This window comes from Bactrocera tryoni, chromosome 1 (assembly GCF_016617805.1).
Source record: "Bactrocera tryoni isolate S06 chromosome 1, CSIRO_BtryS06_freeze2, whole genome shotgun sequence".
Classification (NCBI taxonomy): domain Eukaryota; kingdom Metazoa; phylum Arthropoda; class Insecta; order Diptera; family Tephritidae; genus Bactrocera; species Bactrocera tryoni.
In genome coordinates, this window is record NC_052499.1 from 20543608 (window position 1) to 20570973 (window position 27366).

At 35.7% G+C, this 27366-nt stretch overlaps 1 pseudogene; it reads left to right on the top strand.

Moving 5' to 3' along the window:
• LOC120766253 overlaps positions 1-14250 on the top strand; it is a 32717-nt pseudogene extending 18467 nt beyond the window's left edge.
• Positions 14251-27366: the final 13116 nt, after the last annotated feature.

Below are 27366 nucleotides of genomic sequence, written 5' to 3' on the forward strand. Positions count from 1 at the left end.
CATGGCCAAACATAACTAAACGAATGTGGAACAGTAAACGGTTAGTTCACTTTAAAGAGGTGTGCCTAAATTTTCATGTATTTGTGTCAACGAGATAAATTTCTTGGAGTAATTCTCGGAAATTGGCCAATTGGAGATGATTGCTATGGATTTATATTATACCATAATTATAAGTGTCTCAATAGTTGCTGACCGAAATATTATAATACAACAAGGAAGTTAATTGATCGCATATTCATAAAATCTATCTTAGTAATGTTTCGTCTATCAAAAAAATCAAGCGCTAAAGCCACACAGATAGTTACATATTCCTCCACAAAACCCCCAACAAATTAATATCATTAATTGCAATATTTTTACAACCGAACCGTACCACCCGTTACACAACGAACAGGTATTTTTTCGACCTAACACAGATTTACTAGAAACTAAGTTTGCACGTGGCATGTGGCAAGCGGCAGCGACAAAGGTAAATATGCACTTGTTTACCTGAATTGCAGCATGTTTTCAAAGATATAACGGTGACAAAAAATTTTGCGCTTACATTAAATTGCATGTGTGAATTTGTCATATCCGTGTAGCTCTCATGCACTCGAGTACATAATATATGTATTGCATATGCTCCCAGGTATGCGGCGCTATGCTTGCCACGGATTAAGCATGCGAAATCCGCAACGTTCAGCGTAAACTCCAACACGTTCCGCTTATGTGGACACGGAGGTATGCGCGTGTGTGTGTGTAGCGAGTTTAGGCTTTAGTGCATTTGAACAGACCAAAGTGAAATAAACATGAGTGAACGCATCCGCACAGAGTCAGCGCAATGTTGACCTAAATGTAAACACTTACACAATAATACATATATATATGTACATATATATGCGTAGGCGGGGATGCGCCAAGTGACTGTTCAAACTCGTTGCCAGACAGCGCAAGTCATGCACAAATATTTTGCTTAAAATGTTGCTGCGATTGAAAAACCCGAATGTAATGGAATTTTGTCAGCAGATGGCGTAGGTTAACTCAACGCCAAAGAATGTGCGATACTTTAAGTGCTGTATCCCAACTAGAAGTTACGACGCAGGGTCGGATAAATATTGAGTTTGCCTCCCTGCAATCATCGTACAACAGCTTGGTTGAGTTTTTCTCCTCATGCATGGTATGCTGAAAAATAGAATACATCGAATTTTCGATTCATTTGAGGCCATAAAACTAAAAGTGAGTTCCATAGAATAACCTTATCAATAGTGAAACAAATCAATTCCCTCTACAGTTTACCTTTTTTATCCTTGGGTTAACAAATTCCGATAATTTAACTGAAGGAGGTACTTTACTTGAAAATGGTAATGCCTGTTTGGTTGGCGAGAACTATATTTCTGAATTTGTTCAGGAGATTCTCAGATGATTTCCAACAATCATAATGAAATAAAGCTTCACAACTTATCTCTGTCTGCAGACGCCGATGAGTCAACGCACATCCCTACCTGAGTAATTGAGTTTAATTATGAGACCGAAATTTTTGATCTGAAAACATAAACGGAGTTCGCCATCGAAAGGTGAAAACTTAAGCTTCTCGAGTTCCTTCTCTATAGGTTTAATTTTATGTACCGACTTCCAAGGTCAGCGCATAACCACAAGAACTCAGCTCATAAAAGAATATAGGAAGTTATTTGAAATTTTCTGTTAAAAAAAATATTTCGTATCCTTTAACATAAAATCTAATTCTCCATTCCTTATCCAGGTTTCTTAAATGCCAATACAGATCGCTACTCGAAACTGCCAGCCAACTATGGCCTAATGGACATCATTGCTGCGTTACACTGGCTAAAGGAGAATATTGCTGCATTTGGTGGCGATCCACAGAGTATAACCCTAGCGGGTCATGGCACCGGAGCAGCGTGTGTGCATTTTCTCATCTCCTCACTGGCGGTGCCAGAAGGTATAAAAGAGATAATTACCAACAACTACAATATATAAAACAGGCAATTATTAAATTTCTTTGTAGGTCTCCTGTTTAACCGCGCCATACTGATGTCCGGCTCTGGTTTGGCACCCTGGTCGCTGGTGAGCAACCCTGCCAAATATGCGGCCATCGTTGCGCATCACGTGAACTGTGCGCCCGACCTGTCACATGCGCATCTTATGAAGTGTCTGCGCGACAAGACACTGGAGCAGCTGCTGAGCGTACCCATACGTCAGCCCGAGTTCGGTTTCGCGTTTGGCCCCAGCATAGACGGTGTGGTCATCGATGGTGGTGACTATGTACCGCCAGCGCCCGGTTCAGCTGCTGCACTGGCCCAAGCATCGACGCTGCTGCCGGCTTATCAGCCTCGACGGGGGAGCAGGCATCGCGGCAGCGGGTGGTTGGGGTACGCCGGGACAGTTGGAAAATATCGGTAATTATTGTAGGCGCTAAGTGTATCATAAATATCATGGAAAAGTAATATTAAAAAGTTCTTATTAAGTGAAATAATGAAACAATGAATAATTAATTTCATTTACATCACCACTTTCAATTTGCAACCTGAACTTATTTCGCGCACTATTTGCTGTGCTTCCGTTGTGGGCATATTGCTTCCTCCTCTTCATGGCATCGTTGATTGTAATGCGCGCTGTATTTCAACGGGATTACAACACATTATCGACTTGCCTTTGGCTTTCTCCAATTGCTGTGGTGACTTGGCAACGCTACGGATGCGCTTTTAATGTCATCTTAAACTCCAATGGCGACGGCTTCAATTTGCTCTCATTTTAATACAATTATTAATGAGGAAAACAGCCATTAACAAGCTGTCAAGGTATGTAAAACCTATAACCTGTGGGTGATTTATGTTTACACAGTTTTAATGCAAAGAGTGAGTGATTTTAATTTCGGAGAAGTGCTCGTTGAAAGATTGAAATCTGTGAATGATTGTGTTTTTTTACTTACTGTTTAAATATATCACTGCTCAATTGCTTATAGCGTCTTTGCAAAGATTAAACTTATTATTTTTTTACTGTGATGGGAAATACATACGATTTGTAAGGCACTCTTGCAGCAAGCAGCTTGGTCCCTTCAATAATCTGCTTTGGCTTTTGCAAAGAAATAAAATATATTTCATCAAGTCTTCTTTTTTTTTAATTGTTTCTTAACGTAATAGTGCTGTTGTTTTCCGGTGTCGATTTTCCAAAAGATTGGCATAATACTCACCTTTTTCCGACTAATTTTGATTTCAGTCAGAGACACCCTCTTGTAAACTAGTATTTCCCTAAACTTGGAGCTTCAAACTACAAGGTTTATATGTGCTGCCCATTACGGATGTGTGAGGGCAATTAGTAATTAACATAAATTTGCGCTTGGCAATAATGTGGGTAATACATCGATATTAGTACATCATTAGCGCAAATCTTGCATTAATTAGTGTTAAATAATGCATAAATGGTGACATAATTCCAAGGAAACATGAAACAGCACTACTCGCATACTACATATACGCATACATGCAGATATATGGCGCTGACAGTTTTGTCTTATCAGTCGGCTTTGCTTCAAATTCTACTTCGGCGTCACATAACATATAGCGGACATAAGCAAAGATATAAAGTGATTAAGCACTAAGAAGAAGATCGTTTTAGCAAAAATGTAGCTCTACTTACTAGTACTCTTTAGCTTTTTAACTTAAAATTGTGTATCCTTCATTGCTATCAAATTTTCCTCTTTGCTTATGACTAATTGAATTACATCCATTCCGTAAATTATAGTATGCAGAACTAGCGGTACATTAACGCATATGCTTTAGATGATATGAATGTTATAATTGTACATATTTACAGAATTAGTGAATGTATTCACACTTATAAACGTGTCTCTATCTTTAACTCAACTATTTTGCAACAGCTACTTCATCACTTTGACAACACCACACGCGTTTGTGCTTGAACCGTTAACAGCAGCTTCTTACCGTGAATCTTTTCATAAACTCTTAATTAATTCCGTATTTCCTACACCTATCTACTGGAAATGGATTTACTTAATATCAGATGAGCTCAAGTACACGAGGGCGACTTGTTAGGATTCATAGACGCAAGTGTCAAGAAGAACAAATCTCGTCACAAATGAAGACACTTTGCCTTTTTAAATAGTATATCCTTCTTCAATTTTACCTCTGTATGATATTTAGTTCGTCATAAATGTTTTCCTACAATGAATTGGTATTTGTAATATTAAATAGCATTCCAAACGTATTATGGTTATAGTTACTTAAATATGATATGATATGATATATGATAATTAATATGATAATCAAACTTGCCTGTAGTATAGTATGTATAATTAATATATATTCTGAATTTGGTAATCGTTTTATGAAAAATTTGAGGTTACACACACCCCACTTCAAGCAAAACCAAATCACTTCGTGGTTGGTTTCTAATAGGTGGTAATTTATTAACTTTTCATACCTCTGTTATAACATACTAGATGCTAGTAGTGCAGAAACGAATCATATCTACGGACAGTTTTGAAATCTCTTTCTAACTAGGCAACAAAAAAGATTCCATTAAAGGTAACTTCAAGAACCAGTATTTATATTTATAAATGTAAAGAACAGCGCAGCATTGTTAAGTTGGCATTGACCTAAAGAAATGGAAATAGTAGCAGTCGACATCAAGATGCTTACACACGAAGATGGGTAGGTTAGCAATGCAGAAGCTGGCGTATTCACAAGGCCAGCTACACACAACTATGCTGCAAAGTAGCTCACTAGTCTACGGCATTGTACAATTTTGCAGCCAAAGGGGCATTATATTGTTTTAGAATGATAATGAAAAGAAAACACTGAAACAGGCACAAAGCAAAATTAAATTTAAATGTCTAATTGGAAGTATATATAGATAGAAATATTAGTTGTTTTGTAAAATTTTGAAAACGAAAAAGGAAATTGGTGAAAGTTTCACTGTTTAGTTAGTTTTTGCTCATCGCTCTAAAACCATGAAGGCTATGATAGAATCATGCAGAAATCTTTTTAGCTTTGCAACAGATTTTACTCAAAAGCTGAGATTTTGAGTTTAGTAATATTACAACATTAAATGATTGTTCAGACAATAAAGCCGTTTTAGAAAGGAGCTACAATAATCTTACCGTTTGTTCGGCACGCTTCTCTTAAAATTCTAGTTAATGAGGGACGTAACGGGATTGCAAATAGTTAGTTTCAATTCTTTATACTTTACATACATTTACATTTACTGTACACAAAGGAAATGACATGCAACTTATTTGTCTATATATCTATATGTCTCTACACGGATAGTCTCTTCACCTGTGTTTTATATATGGTCTTATGTACATGTTTTTAAGAGTTCATATTCTGTAATGCACCTCGATTTTCATCAGTGCACAATAACGGTAATTTAACTGATTTCATTTGTCTTCCATTTCCTGGCTTTCACATTTTGCTTACGTAGCAAACAGTGCTGCCCCTTCCTGTAATTTTGAAGAGTACACAGATAGAATATTAATCTTTTTTACTGCAGACAGGTCACATACCACATATTGCATACCCTTTAGTCAACCATGCAACCGATATGATCAACGACATTTGCGAGTGTGTGTAAGCTTTCCTTTGCATATGGACACATATACATACATATATTTGAGCGGACTCTTACATACACTGCATTTAAATCGCTCTCGACTTAACTTTTTTTGCTCTCCTTGCTCGGCGTTTCGGCTTAAATCCAATTTACATGTAAAAATGCATTTAACGCGTATCTGAAACCAAGCTGCTTATATGTGTGAGCGCACATTTATATAAAATTGTAGATTTGCATGAAGCGTGAGTATGTGCATTACTGTGTGTGTATCATTTTCTGCCTGCTCTTACCACAATCAGTTTTAATTTATTTCGTTTGCTTTTATTTTCCATTTCCTTGCATGACAAACAAACGAATAAATACGCAGATATGACCTGTTGGCTGGCGTGACACGTGCCGAGGCGTTTTTCTCCTTCAATTCCGGCGACGTACAGTATGGCATCGAAGCGGATCGTCGCTCGAAAATACTAAAGGCCTACGTACGCAATACGTACACGTATCATCTGAACGAAATATTCGCGACGATTGTTAATGAGTACACGGATTGGGAGCGACCCGTACAGCATCCAATTAATATACGGTAAGCATTTTAAGCAAACACAGACACAAAAGCAAACATGGTAACACAAACACTCTCATCAGATACGAGATAATGTTGATGTATTGTACATAATGTATTTAGTATATAGACGCAATATGTTGAGTTATGTAATGCTTAATAGAGCATAAAACACCAGAAGGTTCATAAATCCGGATTTTTTGGAGCACAATCCTCACATTTTACATTCTTTAAAGCCTAATTTAATGGCCAAATAATTACTTGTATTAAGCATTGGAAGAAAATCAACCAAATCTTCTCATGCCATAAATTTATTACAATTTGCACATTTAGACTTGGCAGTAAAAGTCGGTAAAATCACTGAGTGCTTTACTTGAGTGACCTACAAGCAAATAATTTCGTCTTTCAGGTTTCTTTTTGGATTGGACAACTCACTTAAAAAACTTCGAATTGGCAACAAAGCTGCCTGAAATCGGTTCACAACCCACACTCGACATATAACTGCATGAAACCAAGAAACAATTTTAACTATAACTTAATACAAGCCACAATTAACTGATAACGCATTTTCAGTTGAAAAAATACTAACAGCTAATTCTAAATTACGATACAGATTTCAATAGTTTCTTAACTTTAGAAATAGAATTAAATACAAGTAGAATATGAAATAAAGAAGCCCCACAAATAATTCCCTAAAGGCCATGTGGGGGTAAGTCCTCTCAATATAGCGATTTCGAGTTTTTCAGTTCACTTTATGACGTATGTATACAAAAGCATCTTTTTTCCAATTGCTATAATATTTACTATTAGAATAAATATTATATAATCAACATAACCACAACATGGTGTAGCTTTAATATGAATAAAGGGTGCCCTGGTAAAGCCAATAGTAAAGTTTTGAGTTTAGAGTAATTAGAGTTTTTCAATAGCAGAAAATTATTCAGATATTTAACACTATGGCAGGCAAGATTTCCTATTAGAAAAAAAATTCCATAAATTTATCTGACCCGGAATCCTCAAACCACTCAAAATAAGTGATACCAAATTCAACTTGAGTACATGAAAGAATATATATAGTATGTATGTATGTATGTAGGTGTAAGTTAGTATTTTGTACTATCAGAAGCTATGTCACACAAATATACGAGCAATTTCAGGTATCATTGGGAGATAGCTTAAAGCTAAAGCGCAACTCAATAGATTGCAAAATCCATGGATTTACATATTATTACGTACAGCCATTGCTGCATACTATATACTACTACTTCAACGCTGCAGGAAGCATACAAAGCAAAAACATACTCAATTCCAGAATGCATAATTTGTAATCGCCTCACTCATACCTATTTCCATCGCCTACGTACTGTACTTTCGAGTACTTCAATTCGTACTCAATGTAACGCATACAGAGTATATAGGTTATTAATATATTCCATATACCTGAACAGGGGTGTGAGTATGTCTGGTTTGTCACTGCAGGGATTTTGAGAGGCGACCCTATAAAATGTATATATATAAATGAGCAGTGTGACGAGATTGGTCAAAATCGACGATATCCAAACGCTATAGCTGACATAGAAAACTGATCGATCAAAATGGGATCTTTGTATGGACAACTTTTTTGACCCGACAAAATCTGGCACAGAATTACTTTTCGAAGAGCAGAGCCACAAAATCTCCAGCAAAACTTTTCTGAACAGACCACTTTGACATGCTATCATACAATCCCGACGCCGATCAAAGTCGAGAAAAGATCCCTTTTAATGTTACGTTGGTGGAAGGGTATGTACCGCTTCGTAAATAAACGAAGTTAACAAATCTTTTCCTGTTTTCTTATTGCTTAAGCAAACAACTGCACTTAAAATAAAGTATTGTTACTTCAATAAGCTATCCTTCATTTTATGGGCAAGATACGCTCTTGATTGATTTGAAAAATATCATATCTGTTCTTCTATTTTTCCACATTTTGCAGTGATGGGAAACACTTGAAGCGCGTAGCGATGTCACAAATTGGCACCCGCTGCTCAGGCCCGTCGACCTACACTCGGCGATCATCCTCAATTCGTACTTGTACGTCTTTTGACTATCGAGACCCGAGATATGGGGATTATCCTCAGGTAAAAGTTTGAAGATGCTCCAATCATGGTGCGGCTCTTAGTTAGCAGCCAGCACACACCTCTATATACTAATGAAATGTGTGCAAGTATTTCAGAGTAAAATTCGCTCATTATTTGAACGGCTCGTGAAGTTCTCCTCAAAGGTTTAATTTCTGGACCCATAAAATATTTCCTATATTTAAAAGCGTAATGCTTAAATAATTTCGGTAACTAGATATATATATGTAGACTGCAACTAGCATTCAAATAAGGAACTCAGTTGATACACTTAGTTTTGGAGATAATTAGATTGGATTGCTTACGTGCCAATTCAGAAGCCCTTATATTACGATAGATTGGTTTGTTGCTTCAATTACATCTTTTGCAAAATTTCTAAGATTTCCGATATATATTTTTTGCATATATCTGAAATTATGAAAATGAAAACAAATGAAAATTATATCTCATTTGCATAATTGGTCATTTGTAGACTATAGGTAGCTACAGCATCCTTCACCTCCAAGCAAGCTTCATTGAAAACCACTACACACCATTACAGACCGCTGTACAAAAAACATGATTGCCAAGCGTCCTTCCACACAATATTCAACCAGATTCATCAAAAGAGAATTGTGTATTTGAAATCAACTGAAAAGCAAATTTGAGAACAACGTGCGATGTGCTCTCGAGTGAACTTAGTGACTACATGTACAAGCATGTAAATTTACACAACTATTCAATAATTGCTGTAAATAAATAAAGTCAGAATACAGCTTTTTCTCGATCAGAAATTTTGTGTTAAGCCTTGCATCCATGGAAAACATTTTAAAATTTCGCTTCAACCGCAAATCTGTCCATATTTTGTCACTTTCATGGATTGAAAAGCAATTTTAGTTACGATAACATAACAGTATACGAAGGATGATAACCAGCTAATTCTGGGAATTAGCAATCGTTCCTTTTCTGTTAGGGTATCTGCTACAGAAATTCATAACTGCCGCATTGCTAAGATTTGTTTACATTCAACTGATTGCAGATTGTGAATATATATGTTCCTTTAACCCATATGCTTCAATGCATATATGAATTTATATGATTTATGTTATGCAAGCATTTGAACTGCAGACGCTACTTCAATGCACATGCGCATATGCGTACATGCAAGTAGTAAAGTGATACGCAGACCAATAATGCAGCAAACGTTCAAAACAACTTATGTAGGCAATTATCTGTAATACGGGTGTTTCTGAAGCGGTTTCAAGGCAAGCCAAGTACTACGCCTTATGCCCATATTACACAACTGCTGCTCACAACGCCCAAATATTAGAGAGCTGAAGTGAGGTAATGCGAGCTTTTCCAACGCCGTGTCCCACTAAGAGACATCAAGTGATCTAAAGCGAGAGCATTTGCCTGCCAACACATACATATATATGTACACACCTACTTACTTCTTCCAAAGCAATTTGAATGCGCTGTGAGCTAAACGTTGATGAAAACTCTTTGAAAGCTTTCAATACCAAAGCACGCTGTTCTATAGAAAATATTTCGGCATAAGTGCATAGTGTATGATTTCAAGGGCGATACATGAAATAGTTCTTATTATGTAATGTTTTGTTACAGAATTTCACCTCGTGTAATAAATTTAAGATAGAATAGCAAGCCTATAATAAGGCTTCGCTGAGTTTTGTGGGAAAAGATGAGTTTTTGGATTTTAACTGAATTGCTTTATTGTCGTTTTTAAATAATAATCACTCAACGATTAGCCTCCTATCGCTCAACTGGCGTGTGGGCGTATTTCAGATACGTACGAAATTAGCCGAGTCATGAAAGGCACGAGAGTTGTTAAGGATCGAGATCCAAAACTTCTCAGCTACAGAACAAACTTTAACAATAACCCAACTTCAGCAGTCTCGGTAAGGCGCTCACTCAATAGGTAGCTTATAACCACCGCTTCAATAAACAAATAAAACATTTAAGAAGATAAATTTGAAAAAGATATATTTACATACATAACGAAAGCACATTTTGTTAAATGTACCTATTATTTCTAGAAACTTCGATGTATGTCTATCGATTGTCTTTATTCTTCTTTTGTTTTCAGCGCCAAGGCTGCATTCATGGCGAGGACTTACCCTACCTCTTCGGCGCACCTTTAGTGGGTGGTTTCAGTCATTTCACACGAAATTACACCAAAACTGAAATCAATCTGTCGGAAGTTGTAATGCTGTACTGGTCGAACTTCGTGCGTACTGGGTGAGTAATAAAACCATAAAATGAAGAGGTTATTAAACCCCAACGCATGACCTTGACCTTATCAACACATACATTGATAGGAAAAGATAACCTAGAAAACTTTCTATTGCAATTCACCTAATTTTCATCCTTGGGTCATCCAGAAATCGTATGTATAAACAAAATGTTTTAATTTCCTTTCTTCGCAGAAATCCGAATGAACAAATGGAAGGCGAACATCCCGGTAGTCGACAGGAGCGAAGTCGATACAAAACGATTGAATGGACCGCTTACGAGAGTGTGCATAAAAAGTATCTCAATTTCGGTAAGTGGTTCCAAGCACGCTATATATATACAAATAGTAAGATCATTTATTAACACCATTTATTACTCAATATTTATATAAGCACTTTTACTTAGCTCAAACCATATCAATCTACATCTTTCCAGACACAAAACCAAAACTCAAGAATCACTATCGCGCTCATCGCTTATCCTTCTGGTTGAATCTCATTCCCGATCTCCACAAGCCAGGCGGTGACAATGTGCCCGCCGCACATCACCAACTGCTGGATGATACCGATGATGATGTCGACAATAATATCGCCAGTGACGGTTCCGTTAAGCCACTCAACCCACCCTATTCGCCGCATGCCGGCAGCGCGGCGCTTGGCAATTTCACATTATTTACTAATCAAGTATTCTCACTGCTGAATCTGTCGTCACCCTCATCGGCGCGTAATGGCTCACGTTATGGCGGCAAAATGTATGGCGCTGACGACAATGGGGAAGCGCATGCCGCCGGTAGTGGTTCGCCACCGGATGGCCAAGACGGTTTTGCTGCCTACTCCACCGCACTGAGCGTCACAATTGCAATTGGCTGTTCACTGCTCATCCTGAACGTGCTTATCTTTGCTGGCGTTTACTATCAACGTGACAAGACGCGCCTGAGTGAGCCGCGCGCGCAAACGAAACTGAAGCGACAAGAAAACGGTCAAATGCCGAATAACATATGCGGCGATCTCGAAACCTTAACGATACACACGAAAAACGACCCGGCGACGATACTTTCGCATCACCACGCATTGCAACACAAGCACCAGCTGCCACCTCCGGAATTCGCAGACATACCACATCGCGCGCCGCCGCCGCCAAAACATTTAAAAACGTTCCAAGATGCGAGCGGCAACATAAATATGGGTGGCGCGCTCAGTGCGCCGGGCAGCGCGGCAAGCGGTGGTGGCATGGTAGGCGGTGCCATGGGAAGCAGCGGCAGCGGCGGCAATGCTGCTGGTGTTGGGGGTCTGGGTAGCGCCGGCGGGCAAGGTAGTAGTGGACCCAGTGGCAGCGGAGGCGGTGGCAGCATGATGGGTCTAATGCCACCACCGCACGCATTGCAAGTCATGGGCAATCAATGTGGCACGCTTACTAAAAAGAGTTGCATGAAACAAACACAACAGCAGCAACAACAGCAACAGCTAGTTGTTACACATCAGCAGCATTTGCAGAATCATCATAATCAAAGCATGACGACGGCTTTAATGGGTGGCGGCGGTGGCGCTGTTGGTCCTCCGCCACCTTCGGTGTCCAGCGCACAAACGCACACGCACGCAAATGTGCAACAACAGCAACAGCAGCAGCAACAACATCATCAGCAAGCACAACTACAACAAATCCAACAGCATCCACTAATGGATGAGTTGCGAGTGTGACATTAATTAACAGTGCGTTTCAAATGTGATCTCTAGCGGTGATTAAATGATTGTGATGTGAAATGAAGTGGAAACGGGCGCCACACAATGCCACATAGCTCGATTAAAGTGTGTGTGTGCCGCTTTGTGTATTTATGAGTGTGTGGATGTGTGATTTTGAGCGTGTAGTGGATATGCGTGAGTTTAATCGTGTGCGGCGTCCTTGGTGATAACGCCCATTACCTATTCTCTCTGTGGGCGTCTGTACGCCATTGCATTTAGTAGCAAACCAAAACGGGATTACATGACGTAGGCGCATTTTGTTAATTATATATTTAGTAGTATTAGTATTAGATATAGAACCATTCTTGAAGGTATACATATATACTAATCACGAGGAAAAAGTTATATTAAGTCGTGGTGCTAGGCACAAAACCCAAATATTATTTCAAAACATGTTCTAACTGTAGCCATAATTAGTAGGCAATTTTAAAACTGAAATTTCGATTGTCATAAAAAATTGAAGTTCAACAATCAAATATTTTGTACATAGTGAAACTAAAGTTATAAAACTCGAAAGCGTGTAAACTGATGCATTATTAGCCACAATTATAGTTACGAAGCTGGTTTTCCAACCTTTTTAGAATCGTATATGATTTTGTTACATTTAATTATAATATTTCGTTTTGATATGAATTTTGTTGTACATAAATTTTAAAATTTTCCAAATTACTGAAGTAATGACTTTGAAGCAAAAAGTAAGCAAATAACCCACAGTGCTGAGCTGCCAACATATCCAGATGTCACTAAAGAGCCACTTAAAAAACATCTATTCTCATGTACTCGTATACTATATCTCTAGAAGCTATCAAGTTAATATTTTGGCCCCTAGTTTGAAAACTTTCTGGTCTTAAACTTTATAGTCCCAAAAACTTTATAGTCATTGAGAAAAATGCAAGCTATTTCATATTTAGGATTTTATTTCTGCCTTGAACGATGGTTTCGTAAAATTCTTCTGTGTTTAGGTGCTGTTTAAATACAACTTGTCACTCGAGCATCCATCTAATTGTTCATCGTATGGTTATAGACTCCACGCACTCGTTGCATTTTCGTTATCACCGGAAGTCTTCAATAGTTTATAGATATTTTTAGTTTTTGTGAGGTTCAAGGCATTAATATCTATGAAAAATGATGCAGAAGAAACATTTGAGAGAAGAAAAATTTTCTCGGGCTCATCAAACTCTGCGATTTGGAAACTGTAATCGGCGGCACACTTATTACCAGCTAAACGATAGAAAAGTAATTCCTACAGGACCTCCTTATTGGCTGCAATATAAGTTGCTTACTGTTATAAATCGGTAAATATATTCACTTTGCAGCATGGAATATGTGAGTACCCCTACTTTTTATAAATTTTTCCTTAAATCTTTCAATTTGATATAAGATTCTTACTGAAGAAGTCTACCTACTCATATCAGCACTTTTCCAAAGTATCTCTAAGTTCGGGAAATACAACATTGCTGGGGGTTTTGTATTCAAAGTAAAAATTGCAATCACCTTATATTCTAACTTTATCCAACTTGATAAAATGAAACATTTAAAGTTCCAACATATTTAACAAAAAGGCTCTGCTACAATTGGCAATAGCTTTATACTGCAAAAATATCTGATATACCGTAGTATCTTCAGTTGAGTCCTGCCTGTACAAATAACAAACTGATTGCTATCTTCCACAAAAGCGGGGAAAACCTTATAAAAATATGTGTGGAAACTTCCTTCTTCCATCTTCTCTTAATATGTACTCCTAATTGCTTAGGCAAAGCATGTCAAATGTCACCCTTTAAGTATCGGAACACCATCTGACCTGAAATTCTATGTACATAACGAGAATTCAGCAATTTTAGACATTAATACAACCGTGATTACTTCCAGTAATGAGTGATATTATCCTTAGCAATGTAGCCGCAAGGAATGAGACAGCAATTCATATGAACTCACAAGCTTTGGCTACCAAAGTCTTTAAATCTTCTAAACACTAAACAAATTATATTTATTGTGGATATTTTGTCTGAAGATTAATTAATATTACCCTTTTTATTCAAATTATTTCATTTGAATTTTCTGTAGTCACAGTCGTATAATACATCTGCGAAGGAGTGGCGTTAATAAATAAAGATATTTTGCATGAAAAAAGTATCCATTATTGATTTTTGAAAATCAGTTCTGGCTTTAACAATATCGAGGGATCTGAAAGTGTGAATATGACAGCATTTAATGTCCCTCAACTTAGGCTCCCTTGTATCTCTGGTTTACTCTACCAGCTCAAGCTGCTAACACGAATTCTGTTACATTTATTTATTTATTATAAATTTTTTAAGTTTTATAAGTAAATAACACTTTGGTTCCCTACTAGACACTGATATAACAAATTTAAAGTAGCTTTCCGTATTTGTGTAAATTATTCTTCCAAAGACTGGATTAAGTGTGTATATAATAATTACCGTTAGTGCGCATCTAATACAAAAATTAGTGCGTATATGTGCGCATAAGTAGGTTTGTATGAACTAATAAGTGTGAAGTAGATATTTTAAATGCATGTAAATAAGCAAAGGTAGCCGTAGTACTAAAACAAAATGAACGTTGTTAGAAAATTTTCACACAAACCAAATGTAGACTAATGAACTGAATGCAGATTTTTTCTTATTGCAATGCGGAGACGATCGGAGATAGATTTTGTTTTGAAACCTAAGTTCCAGTAGTTTAATAGTTTACTATCTTCGTGAACCTAAAAAAGGTGAATAAAATTAGTTATTCGCTTTTGTTTCTTTTGTAAGAGATATAAACTCTAAAAAATTACTAAAATTTTCGACAACCAATAATGAAAATATATTTTCATTAAACTCTATTTTTTTTTACTTTTTAGAGTTTCTATTTCTTACAATCAACCAAAATCACTTATGACTAATCTTATTCACATTTTTAGATTCAAGAAGATATTAAACTATGAAACTATTATAACTTAAGTTTCCGCTTATTATTTAAAAAACATAAAGATTCTTTAAACCTTCTGATATGTTAAGTATGTTTGTGTGCGTGTGCAGGATATGTAAAGTTATTAACTTACAGGAATAGTTAGTTCAGTTTTGAGTAAGTTTGGCGTAAGTAAGCAAATGTGTAATCTACAAAAACTTTGTAAGCAGCTTACTGAAAATCGAAGATTAAAAAGAAATATATAGACACTATATATAGTATAAACAACCATAGCAAATAACTACCTAGGGTAACTAAATCATAACGTGTATAAAAATTAAAAATATATATATAAATATATATAATTTAGTTGTAAGAAGTAAACAAGCAAGCAACAACAAGACTACATTGTAAGTGAAGCGATAAGTAGGAAATAAATAATTTGAATATTTACTAACTATTTTTAAGTATTAGTGCGTATAAGAATGTGTAGCATAAAAGTACGCAATAAGTACTTAACCTATAAAAATCTGTGACACAATTGTATTTTTAGTGCTGCAGTTAAAGCAGTAATTACTTGTCAACACCAGCAACAACGCTGGCAACCGTGTTTAAAAGCTATAAAATGACAACCTGTGCAATATATATAGAAAACTAGTTAAGCATGGAAAAAATTGTGGTAATATAAGTATGTTATAATTGTATGATGGTGAGCGTACGAAATTTAAAATGCGTAAAAAGTAAGGGATTAATAATGGATAATAAAAGGCAGAATTAATATTATAAACGAATGGTCTACTTTATTCTCGAAAGTGCAACATGGTGAGTTTTCAAGCGTTTTTTAATAGTTATTCATTCCACATGCTGAATATTGAGTGTTTTTTTTTCACGCTAAGCGCAGATCATATTGTAATGCGAACATTCTTTGGCCACAAATGAGTTTGTTTGGTGTGTCAACTTTTTGTCGTGGGTATTCGACTTAAATGACAGAGAAAAATCCAACTGTAAATATATTATATTACTGTAAACACTGATAATAAAAAAACTAGGTTCTATTATAAGCTTCAAATAAAGTCTCAGTTCTACAGAACTAAGACCGATTGAGTTCATTTTTCTTCAGTTGCTCTTCCCAACATTATTTGTGGAATTTCGATTTACACCAATATCCGTAATGCTTTTAAATTTATAATATTATAACGGGTTCAGAACACTAGAAAGAACTGATGTTTTTACGCACTTTTCACAAATGTTAATGAAAGTTATTCGGAAAACAATTAAATGCCTGCAATCAGCAATAATTGATGAGTTTATGATAGGAAATCTCTGTTCTACCACATGTTTTTTTAACCAATAGAGTTTGACCCTGTTTTTAACAAATTGTCAACTCAGAAAGTTTCTTCTTCAGCAAGATACCAAAACAATCTGTTCATTTGCGACGGAACAACCTTGACTATGTTAATTAGTTCATTATTATTGTGTGCCGAAAGTGGCAATATTTTCACAACACACAATTTGAAAATTTCGCCCACATAATTTCACCATTAATTTCTCTTTTACAAAGCACACTGAGAGTAAATTATTAATTTACCAATAATTTATTAACAACACAACTTTCAAAACCTGGCTTTAACAATAACCATCACACACTAAAATATAGTCAACACAAGAACGCTTAAATATTCTTGTGCGAAATGACGAAGATTAATAATAATTAATTAAGTTATAAATAATTTTGTGTTTGCTTCACTTATAAGCGGCCGTAGCAAATATTAATCACGAGACTCAACATCTTTTTGACTGAAAACTGTAAACTAATTCCAATAGGAGTTTCTCCTAACGATAATACTGCCTCTGAAACAGCTTCGCAGGGCTAATTAAGTGTTTCCATCGCTAACTCCCATTTATGTATTAGAGAAATATTGTGGCGTAGAAGCTACGCTTCACATTTCAAAATGGAAATTAGCTTCTGCAAACTAATTAAAGTGCTCATAAATATTTTATTAATCGATGCTCTTTTTGGGCGGGCTGTGACAACAGCTGCATGTTGGCATAATTAAACTAATGTTTTTCTCCTGCATTTTTAATCGAAATTCTGAATTAATTTAACGAAGTTGCTATACGTGGATGTGGTGGTGGCGTATGAGCAACTTTTTGCTTTCAGTCGAGCTACCTAAAATTGATTACCTGTTTTTATTAGCAGTGAATAAATGCAGGTTGCTGTGCAGACTTCGTGACTAATCACATAAAATAGAAAAATTAAAATTTTAACGAAATACGCTACTTCTAAAAGTCATTGTGTGACAGCATGTGTCATTGGCCAAGTCGTACTGTGATCATTATTGGGGTATTAGTGTTTTGGAAACAGAAGATAGTCACATAGTCACAAGCAAATAATATTTAACTATATTTTTTTTCTATCTTAATATTTATGTTATTCTTTATGTTTGTCCATATCATTATCTTTATTATATCTAACAAGAATATATGGTTGTATATCTCTCTATTCCTATCTTTATTTTTATCCACATGTATACTTCTATCTCTACATGCACAACTTATTTACATTTATTATTATTCACAATTTCTCATAACTAAAATGTTTAATTGTGAATTATTACAGTCTAGGGTTGGATATACCTGCGATTTCGTGTACATCTGTTAAGACTACTACTGTAATCTAAAAATGATAGCGCTTGTATATATGTTAAGTATGTAGGTAAAATAATATGCATATATTTGTATCTGAGTAATTTCTTGCTCATTTTGGTTAGTAAAACTCATAAAACTTTTTTCAATTCACTTAAAAATCTTCTCTTCTGCGCCTCATTCATGTATGCCTCAGCGCTTACTTAACAGACAGAAGTTTCCAAACAAGCAACGCACACTTGCAAAGTTTACAATAAAAATTCAATTATACGCCATTTCAACATAAAAATGACAAAGGCAATTTCATACGTATAATTTTATACATATGTATGTACATATATAGGGTGTTCCTACATGTATAGAGGTAAACCCAGAGCAGATATTGCAATAAAAGGGTAAATGTTGGGTTACTTCTATTAGAAAAAAGCGTTTGAATGCAGAAATATTTAGTATGAAAATGGAAATGCGTCTGTCAAGTCAGATTTATATACGTATTTGCTCGGCTTGAAGTACTTCTTCTACAACTTAATTTTTTATTATTATATGTCAAGACTCCAGTGGCACTATTTGGTGAAAAGAGAGTAAAAACTTACTCTAACACCTGCCTTTTTAATTACAAACCAGTTTGAATTGGCCTACTTGAAGGTACTATCATATACTTGTATATAACGCCGAAAGCTATACCTTGCAGAGAAATAGAGAACGGAAGAAAAATTGTTGCCAAAAATTGCTAGAAAAGTTTTCTGGGCCGAGCCCTACGATTTCCAACTCGTTTTTCGTTAAAAAAATTAGAATTGGTTTTTGACAAAAAAAAAAAATGTAATAAACCACTACAACAGTTGCTGGGTTAAAAAGACTAAATGTAAGTATTTTTTTCACTTGCCTCTTGTTTGTATACTTCGTGGATGATTAGCCACACTGTTGGCTCTTTAGTCGCACGGTAATGAAATTAACTCAAAACTTTTTCCATTATTGTAATGAACACAGTAAGAATATTCATAACAACATACATATACTCATTAGAAAGCAGAAAATAATTGAATGCAAATGAAAATACCTATTTAGCTTAGGAGCTGAAAGAAGAAGAAACAAGAAAAAATGTTAAAAACCGATTGTACGCTTCACAAATACCTAAGATTCCTTACAAGAACTCGATCTTGATTGTTCAGTTTGTATGGCAGCTATATGCCATAGTGGTTCGATGGTAGCTTCTTGAGGTGAAAAGAAGGTTTTCAGAAACTCAGATCGATGTCTGAAAAACTCAAGGACTAGTTACTGTCATAAAATTGAAAGCTGAATTTTGACCATTTCATCTGCTTCAAAGTAAAAATCCTCCTTCCTGATGGCCATCAGAGTCTTCTTCGATTCAGCTTTTAGACCCTCAATAGAGTCAAAACGGTGTCCTCGGAGTAATCATGTGAATTTTGCCAGAAGTTACACGAAGGTAATCAGGTAAATGCGGTGGTTGCGGCACGATATTAAATGAAAATGTGGCGAAATGATCACGAATAACCAATGCAGTATGAGATGGTTCTTTATCGCAATTCTTTGTTCAATAAATTCAGATGTAGTAAAAATCGAAGAACTCACTTTTAGAGCCTCTAAAACGACGCGTATCTCAAATACAAACAGACGACGTTTTTTTTTTAGGTATTATAAACATCGTGGCAAACTTAGTATAACAACTAATAGCTTAATTTAACACATATTTATTGAATTATCGCTTAGTTTATATATATATATATTTTACATAGTGTCCAGATAGAGGCATAAAGCCTCAAGGCAGGCTTGAAAGCTATGTTATTATTACTCTTCTAATGGCAATGCAAAGATTGGCTATTGTTTGAGACACCAAGAGATCCGCCATGGTTTTGTACGAGAAGCTTTCCTAACATTTCAACCTCTTTTCATCGATAGTTCATTATCGCTCTCTAAGGAGTATTTTCTCTTGTTATTGTTTGTCGTTATACTATCGACTTTCCTGGAAAAATGTTTCTCTTAAAATTGCTTAAAATTTGTTTAGTTGTCTACCGAGCAATAGACCCCAATTGCTATGTGAGTTAACTTTTAACTCAAAAATTTGGTTGATGAGTATAAAATCGTCTTAGTGGTGGTAATGGCCCAGATAAACTTTTCATTTTAAAAACCATCAGCTTATATGCTAACATTCTCTTTGAGATGTAAGTTCGCACATCGATTCGTACATTACCGCACCAACTTAAATTAGAGCCGCCCGCAAAAATGAAATCAGCCGAAAGTGTTAAAAAGTTAAGCAATTTGCATTAAAATTACGTGCTAAAACAAAAAAGTCAAATGAAAAAGTTGTTCTGGTAAATCGAACATTCCTTCCCAATACCAAGCATGTGCGTTTGTATGCGTGTACATCCAGTACAGAGATAACGTGTAAAAGAAGAGGAGAAATGATTTGCGGTCTTCAAATATCTCCCTTACCGCAAATGTGGACTTCCGTTATACACATGTGTGTGTAAAGGGATATACTTCGTATGGAAGTGAGAATAACTGCGAATGTGCATGTCTCCATCGACGTGTGTGTTGTAATTTTATTGCTTTTAAATTTTGGAAGCAGCAATACATATAGAAATTCACACCAAACAAACACCGACGCGCACATACATACATATATGTGTTCATATTTATACATACACATATATGCGTGTTTGTACTCTTGTATTTAGCATAGCGGAAGCAGAGCTAGTAATGGCTGCGGCAATGACAAAAACAACACAATTTTCGAAAAAACACATTTCTTTCACCAAACTAGTCAAGTGCATGTACACATATGTGTGAGTGTGTATTTGTGATATACAAAATTCGAAAAGCATTAGCAGCGCTGCTAGTAGCGTATGTGTGAGTGTCTGCTTTGTGTGTCGTCAGTGTGGGGAGCGAAATAAAAATCCATTGAAAATAGATTTATTATGCAAATATCGAAAGCATAAGTGAATTGCAATCCGCCCTCCCACCAAACTGCTTATTCAAATGTTTTTTTTGTTTAAGTCGCTATGCTATTATGGCCAACCAGCGCAGAATATGTAGAACAGCATATACGTTTGGAAAACTGTGCTTAAGTAAAAAGGATTTAAAAACACAAAGTGTGTATATATACGATATATGTAAGTGGCATGTGTGTAGCAAATTCTGTTAGTATGTGCATATGTGCAGAAAGACAAATAGTGACAGAGTTTAGATTTGCAGATTGCCTTTAAGTCTTGGGAAATCCTTTAAAATCGTAAACATTCTTAGATTCAAACGCAAAACGATATGCCACTTGGAATAAGCATATTTTCGGCTATTTTAAATTTCTACCAGAAAACAGTGTAACTTGTACACACCATAATTGAGAAAATTTCTGATACAATATAAAGCAGAAATTAAAACAAGAAAAAACGTTAACTTCGGTTGCACCGAAGCTAAATACCCTTCACAGGTGCATTTCTGTTAGTAACTATGTGTTAAGTTTGTATGGAAGCTATATGCTATAGTAATCCGTTCTAAACAAGTTTTTTAGAGATTACGTTGTTGCCTTAGAAAATAACATTTACCAAATTTCGTGAATATATCCTGCCAAATGTGAAAGTTTCCATACAAGAACTTGATTCCGATCGTTCAGTTTATATGGCAGCTATATGTTATAGTTAACCGATCTGAACAATTTTTACGGAGATTACATTGTTGCCTTAGAAAATAACATATACCAAATTTCGTGAATATATCTTGTCAAATGTGAAAGTTTTCCATACAAGCATTTGATTCCGATCGTTCAGTTTGTATGACAGCTATATGTTATAGTGGTCCGATATCGGCCGTTCCGACAAATGAGCAGCTTCTTGAAAGGAGAAAATGACGTTTTGCAAAATTTCAAAATGATATCTTAAAAACTGAGGACTAGTTCGTATATATACGAGACAGACGGACAGACAGACAGACGGACATGGCTAAATCGACTCAGCTCGACATACTGATCATTTATATATATACTTTAGAGGGTCTCCGACGACTCCTTCTGGGTGTTACAAATTTCGTGACAAACTTAATATACCCTGTTCAGGGTATAATTATAAAGCAATGTTGTTGATAATGAAAAAATTTAAAACTTTTGTGTCAGCACTTATTGCACATAACTTAAAAATTTCTATTGAAAATTTCACGTATTAAAGTTTTGGTTCTTTATCTTATTTTCAAAAAAATCACAAAAATATGTCTTTGACAAAATTTAAAGTAAAATTATCTGCTTATGTCACAAATACACTGTTTTTTAATTTAAAATATTAATGAGCAGACTTCATTTCGGCTTTAAAGAAAAAAAAAACAAATCAGAATTTCAAATTTCAGATTTATTTATTTTAATTTGAGTAGGCTTTATATTTCTTGAAGTCTCTAGTATATTTCCCAATAAAAACCATCAATAACTGCATAGTAATATATCTTTATGATATGTGTATGTGAATGTATTTTTTTAAATACATATTGACAAGCAAGACAGCGCGGCGCGCACCATATTCTACTATTGTTGGCATTTATTTATTGTTATTTTCCGCTCTTTAGGCTCTAAAATATTTTACATAATTCACAAACTTGTTTCGCTGATTTATAGCTGATATAACAATAATAGTTTCCAGATAAAACAAACACGCCTTTTATGTTAATTAGACAAAGCGGAACGCGCCGCGCGGGGGAGCATAGTCAAAACAATAGAAAAATCAAGCAAAATGGCAATGACTTGGCAACAACAAAGCGGGCGCAACTAATAACAGGAATAAAAAAATCAAAACAACTTACTGAGACTACTTAAAATACAAAGCAACCAAAAAGGTACAAGTTTTTACAGCCAGAAAGCGAACGATTATGACCATAATAGTAAATCAAGCAGCCAGTAAGCTAAGCGCAAGCCGCAACAACCAATCAGCGGCGCGGTAAAAACGCACACCACGAACCAAGTGAGCGCGCATATTAAACCGGCGCGCATGTATATGTGTGCACATGTTGAGAGTGAGCGCGCTTGAAAGACAAAGTCAAACCGAAATGAGCTTACGTGACGTAAGCGCGCGCGCAAGCAAACGTAAACGACGTAAGTGCAACTACGAATTGTGGCGCTCTCCGTTCAGTTGCGCGCTGGCTGAAACGAAAAGTGGGAGTTGCCGTAGCGCGCCACCACCGCAATGGCTTTAAATAATGCGCGCGCACGCTTTGCATGTATATGTGTGCACACACATCGCTGAGTGGGTGTTAAAGTCAGACACACATACAGATACACATGTGCGCGCAATAAACATAAGCTGCTCGCTTCTTATTTGCTTGCGGTCTCGTCACACTAACGCGAACTGGTTTTTTTCAATTTGCATTTTTCTTTGGCTCTAAGCAGCGGTGCTTCTACTATAGCGCTCGCCAAACGCAGCGTTTACTTCGTTATTGTTCGTCGTTCGCTACGCCGTTAAAGTTCTATCGCTTGCTGCTGCTGAATGCGCGCGCGCATGCTATAACAGTTAGTAGTTAGTACTAAATATGTACGCGCGTTTACACAAACGACTCGAACGCTTAGCCGCCGTAGCGTAACGCACTAGCTTGGGGACTAGCGCCGCTTAAATTGAACTAGACTTGCAGAGCGCGTGTGGTACGCCGTCGTTATTTTGCGTGCTTGACGCTTGAGTGCGCCGTGTTGGACGTTTAGGTCGCGCGCCCGTCGGTGGTGGATTACTAGTGAACAAATAACACACACAAGCGTATGCGCGTGCGTTTTACGGGATTAGTGTGTTTGTGTGTATGTGAAAATTGTGTGTAAGACAAGCAAATAAAAACTAATTCACATGAAAAGCCGTGCAAACAAATAAGAGTGTAATAACAAACAAACCAAAAAATACAAAAAAATTGGAATAAGGAAAAGTTGAGTAGTACCAACAGTAACAACAACAGTAACAGCAGCGGAAAAAGTGCATAAGAAAAGTGGCAGCATTTTTACATGCGGTTAGCTCCAAACTACTGCCTCTAGCATTCACCACTCTTAAACAATACCTGCCAATGCGTTGTTGACTTCAACGGCTTGCGCTGCTGCTTCTTCTTCATCTGCAGCTCGGTTCAGCGCTGCTCTGTTCTGTTTGTATGTATGTACGTACTTGCTCGCCTCTTTTGCGCCAGTTAAAGGGTTCTCGCCGGTCTTATCGTTGCCGGTTGTGCTGCGCTTTGGCTCTGCTTTTTGGGGGCAGCTTTGCTTTCTTCGCGCGATCGTGTCGGTAGTGTGTGACGAGTTTTGAACGCAAGCAGTCGGTGTGCGGCGCATGCCGATTAGAACGTTACGGAAAAAACAAGTACATTTCGTGCAACGGAGTCGCATGCGCATTCGTGTTGCACTCAAAGGATCACACTTGTGCTGAGAGTGACAGTGTTCATAGGTGTTTGGCCGAAAAGTAACGAAGCGGATTTGAGTTATGGCAAAAAAATGAGAGCCCTTCAGATAAGTGCGGCTTGTGTTGACATTTAGCGAATGTGTAAAATCGTTTTGCCGTGAAGTGATAACGGCAATACTAAGAAACCGTGGTTCGAGCAGCAAGTGCGTGAATAAAATTAACTAAAATTGGAATAAATGTTGCAAGAAAAAAATTATTAAAACAAAACAAAAAGAAAAAAAGAATAAATATATGTATATATATATGAAACATATATTTGTATAAGTTATTTAAAGGAAGCATTAACAACAAAAATTGCTTAAAAATACAGTGCTAAAAAAATTAATGCTGCATTTGTGCAAAAATATATTTACAAAAAAAAAATACGTTTATGTTAAAAACCAAAAACAAGTGCTAATTCAAGTGCAAAGTTTAAGGCAAATTGAAACAATGATAATGATTGTTATCATCATGTGATTCATAGGTAATTATATGTTCCAGTTCAACATGTTGCCTTAATATTAAGGTTTTCATATAGTCTCATAAAGTTATATATAAGTTATCACGAACCGAAAACATAGCGTTGAGAATTATAATTTTTAAATAAGTGTAAAACTTTATGTTTTTACAACCAGTTGTGAGTACTTTATTAATTTTTAAACAATTATTTTTTTGTAAAAATTTTTGTTTCTATGATTTTACGACAAATTGTGAGAACCCTATATATATTTAAAGAAATTAAAAAAAATGTTTTTGCTAATTATTTGATATGAGATAATTTTTAATATTTTTTTCTTAAATTTTTTTCTCAGTGAAGAAGTTCATTTGGACATGTATTGCCTTTAAATACAATGTGTTCGGGCCAATTTTTTTTGGTTTTATTTTTTCAAGAGTAATGTAGTTATAGAGAATAAGGAGAAAAATGTGTTCCCGAAACGAAAAAATGGAGTTTTCTGCTGTTTTTTTGTAATTTCAAAACTTCATTATATACTTTGTTGTTATAACAAGCAAATATGTGACCTGGTCTACGAAAAGTGAGCTAACGTGCGAAAACTAGTTTTCTGGGAAAAGCTGTTAAAAATAATCGTCAGTTTCTCGTTATCTCATTAATTGTTCTCCTTTTTTTTACACCTAAGACCCCTTTCCGTAGACCAGGTCACATATAGTGAAATGCGTAATTTTGTTAAGCTAACTGACATATTGGCTAATGGATACGGGAAGTATTGATCCGATTCAATACAACTATTATTCTCAATATCGATACCAAGTACAAGAGCTTTCAACTTGATGCTTTTGTTTCACAAGTTTATTTTTCATATAATTTTTCCTCCTAATTTGAGTTCAGCAAATTTTTCAAAAACTAAAGTTATGTTTTCGTTCTGCAAAATATTTTTAGTAAAAACAAAATATTTTCGCTAAAAAATGCAGTCCGTGAAAAGTTACCATTGTAATGTACAAATTTTTAATACCGAAAGCATTTTGACTTTTGAAGAAAGTGTGAATTTTCAACGCTAAAATTTTTGTTTGATATTAGGGTTTACTTGACTTTAAGGGGCTATACCAGTCAGACGCATGAAGAATTAGGCGATTTTCGTGAATTTTTTTAAAAGAAAGTAATAGATTGAATGTTTCGACGTTCAATGGACGAAATAAAGTATATTTTTAGCTATATTAAAAAATTTTATTTTTACAAAAATATTGAAAAATAAAGGAGCTATGTGCTGTCTGCGGAAGTGCCGAAAAAAAAGTGCCTCAACTGCTGGCATGATTCCGGTCGATTGAGTAGCTGAAACAAAAAAACTCAAAATGTTTATTAAACTTAAATATATTTTCTATACAATGAACTACGATCTTTGAAAAATATCAAAAATTGAGAAAATGGCGTAATTTTGAAAAAAAAAATCGTTTTTTTACGAAAAATAGTCGTTTTTTTTAATGGAAAATTGACAATTTTCAACAAATCAAAAAGATCGTAGTCTATTGTATAGCAAATGTTTTCAACTATATCCAGTTTTAATTTGCAGTCGATCGGGCAATTTCTCGTTGAGTTATAATGTCAGCAATTTTGAAAAATGTCGTTTCGAGAAAAACGCGTTTAAAGTTTCACTTATATGTATGTTTGCACCTCTGAGCGGTCGCTGAACGCTGCCATTCAAAAACTATTTAAGATACGACCTCGCCGATTTCACAGTCTATTTTTGAATATATAAACTATAGAAAAGGCAAAAAAAAAAAATAGTTTAAAAGTGTCACACTGGTATAGCCCCTTAAGTATAATAAGGTTTCCTCCATATTGTTTTAAATTAAAATAATTACATCGAGTTTCGTGAAAGAATGTGTTTTCTTTGTGCAAGGTAAAATTACAAAAATAAAAATTAGTTATTTGAGTTTTTCATATAAATTTTGAGGTTTTGTTAAAAAAGGAAGGGACCGAGAATTTTGAGGGCTACACAAATATATTGGGAGAAAAAAGCGACCAGAAATTGTAATTAAATTCCTCGGGTTAATGATATTTCAAAAAAATATATCTTGCTAAATTGGTAGGACTGTTCTTAATTACTGTGCCAGTTTGCTTACAGCAGCTGCTTAAGTCGGTACACCTACGTAGTGCGTTGCGTTTTTTTCAGTGGATAAAAATATCGAACAAATTTGTCTCAAATTTTGTATTTCAAATCAAATTTAGTGTGCGGAATCGTTGCAAATGTTGGAAAAGGCCTCCGAGGATTAAGGTTTATCAAAAACATAAGCCTAAGAGTGGTACAAAGTCTTCAAAGGCGGTCGAGAGATTGTTGAAAACATGCCGCGTTCCAGACCATCTTCGATCTCTTCAACTGATGAAGTTATTAAAAAAAAATTAAGAATATTGTGCTTGAAAATCGTCAGCGAAGTGTTAGAGAGTTAGCAACGTAACTTTTGTGGATATTTTGGGTATGAAACGTGTTCTTGCTCGACCCACTAAAGGTTTTTTTTTCAAAAATAGCCACGATTATGTCGGAATTTAAAGCCAAAAACGCAATGAATACCATCGATGTGTGTGTGACACCCCCCCATCTATGAACGAGTCGGCATTTTCGCATTGACGCATTATTGCTGATTGAAAGCACATCAGCGACATTCCAACAAATGAATGACGATTCACAAATTAACGCATTGTTAGCGAGTTCAGTTGCATTTGCTGAAAAGTGTCAGATCAACCCTGAAAATGA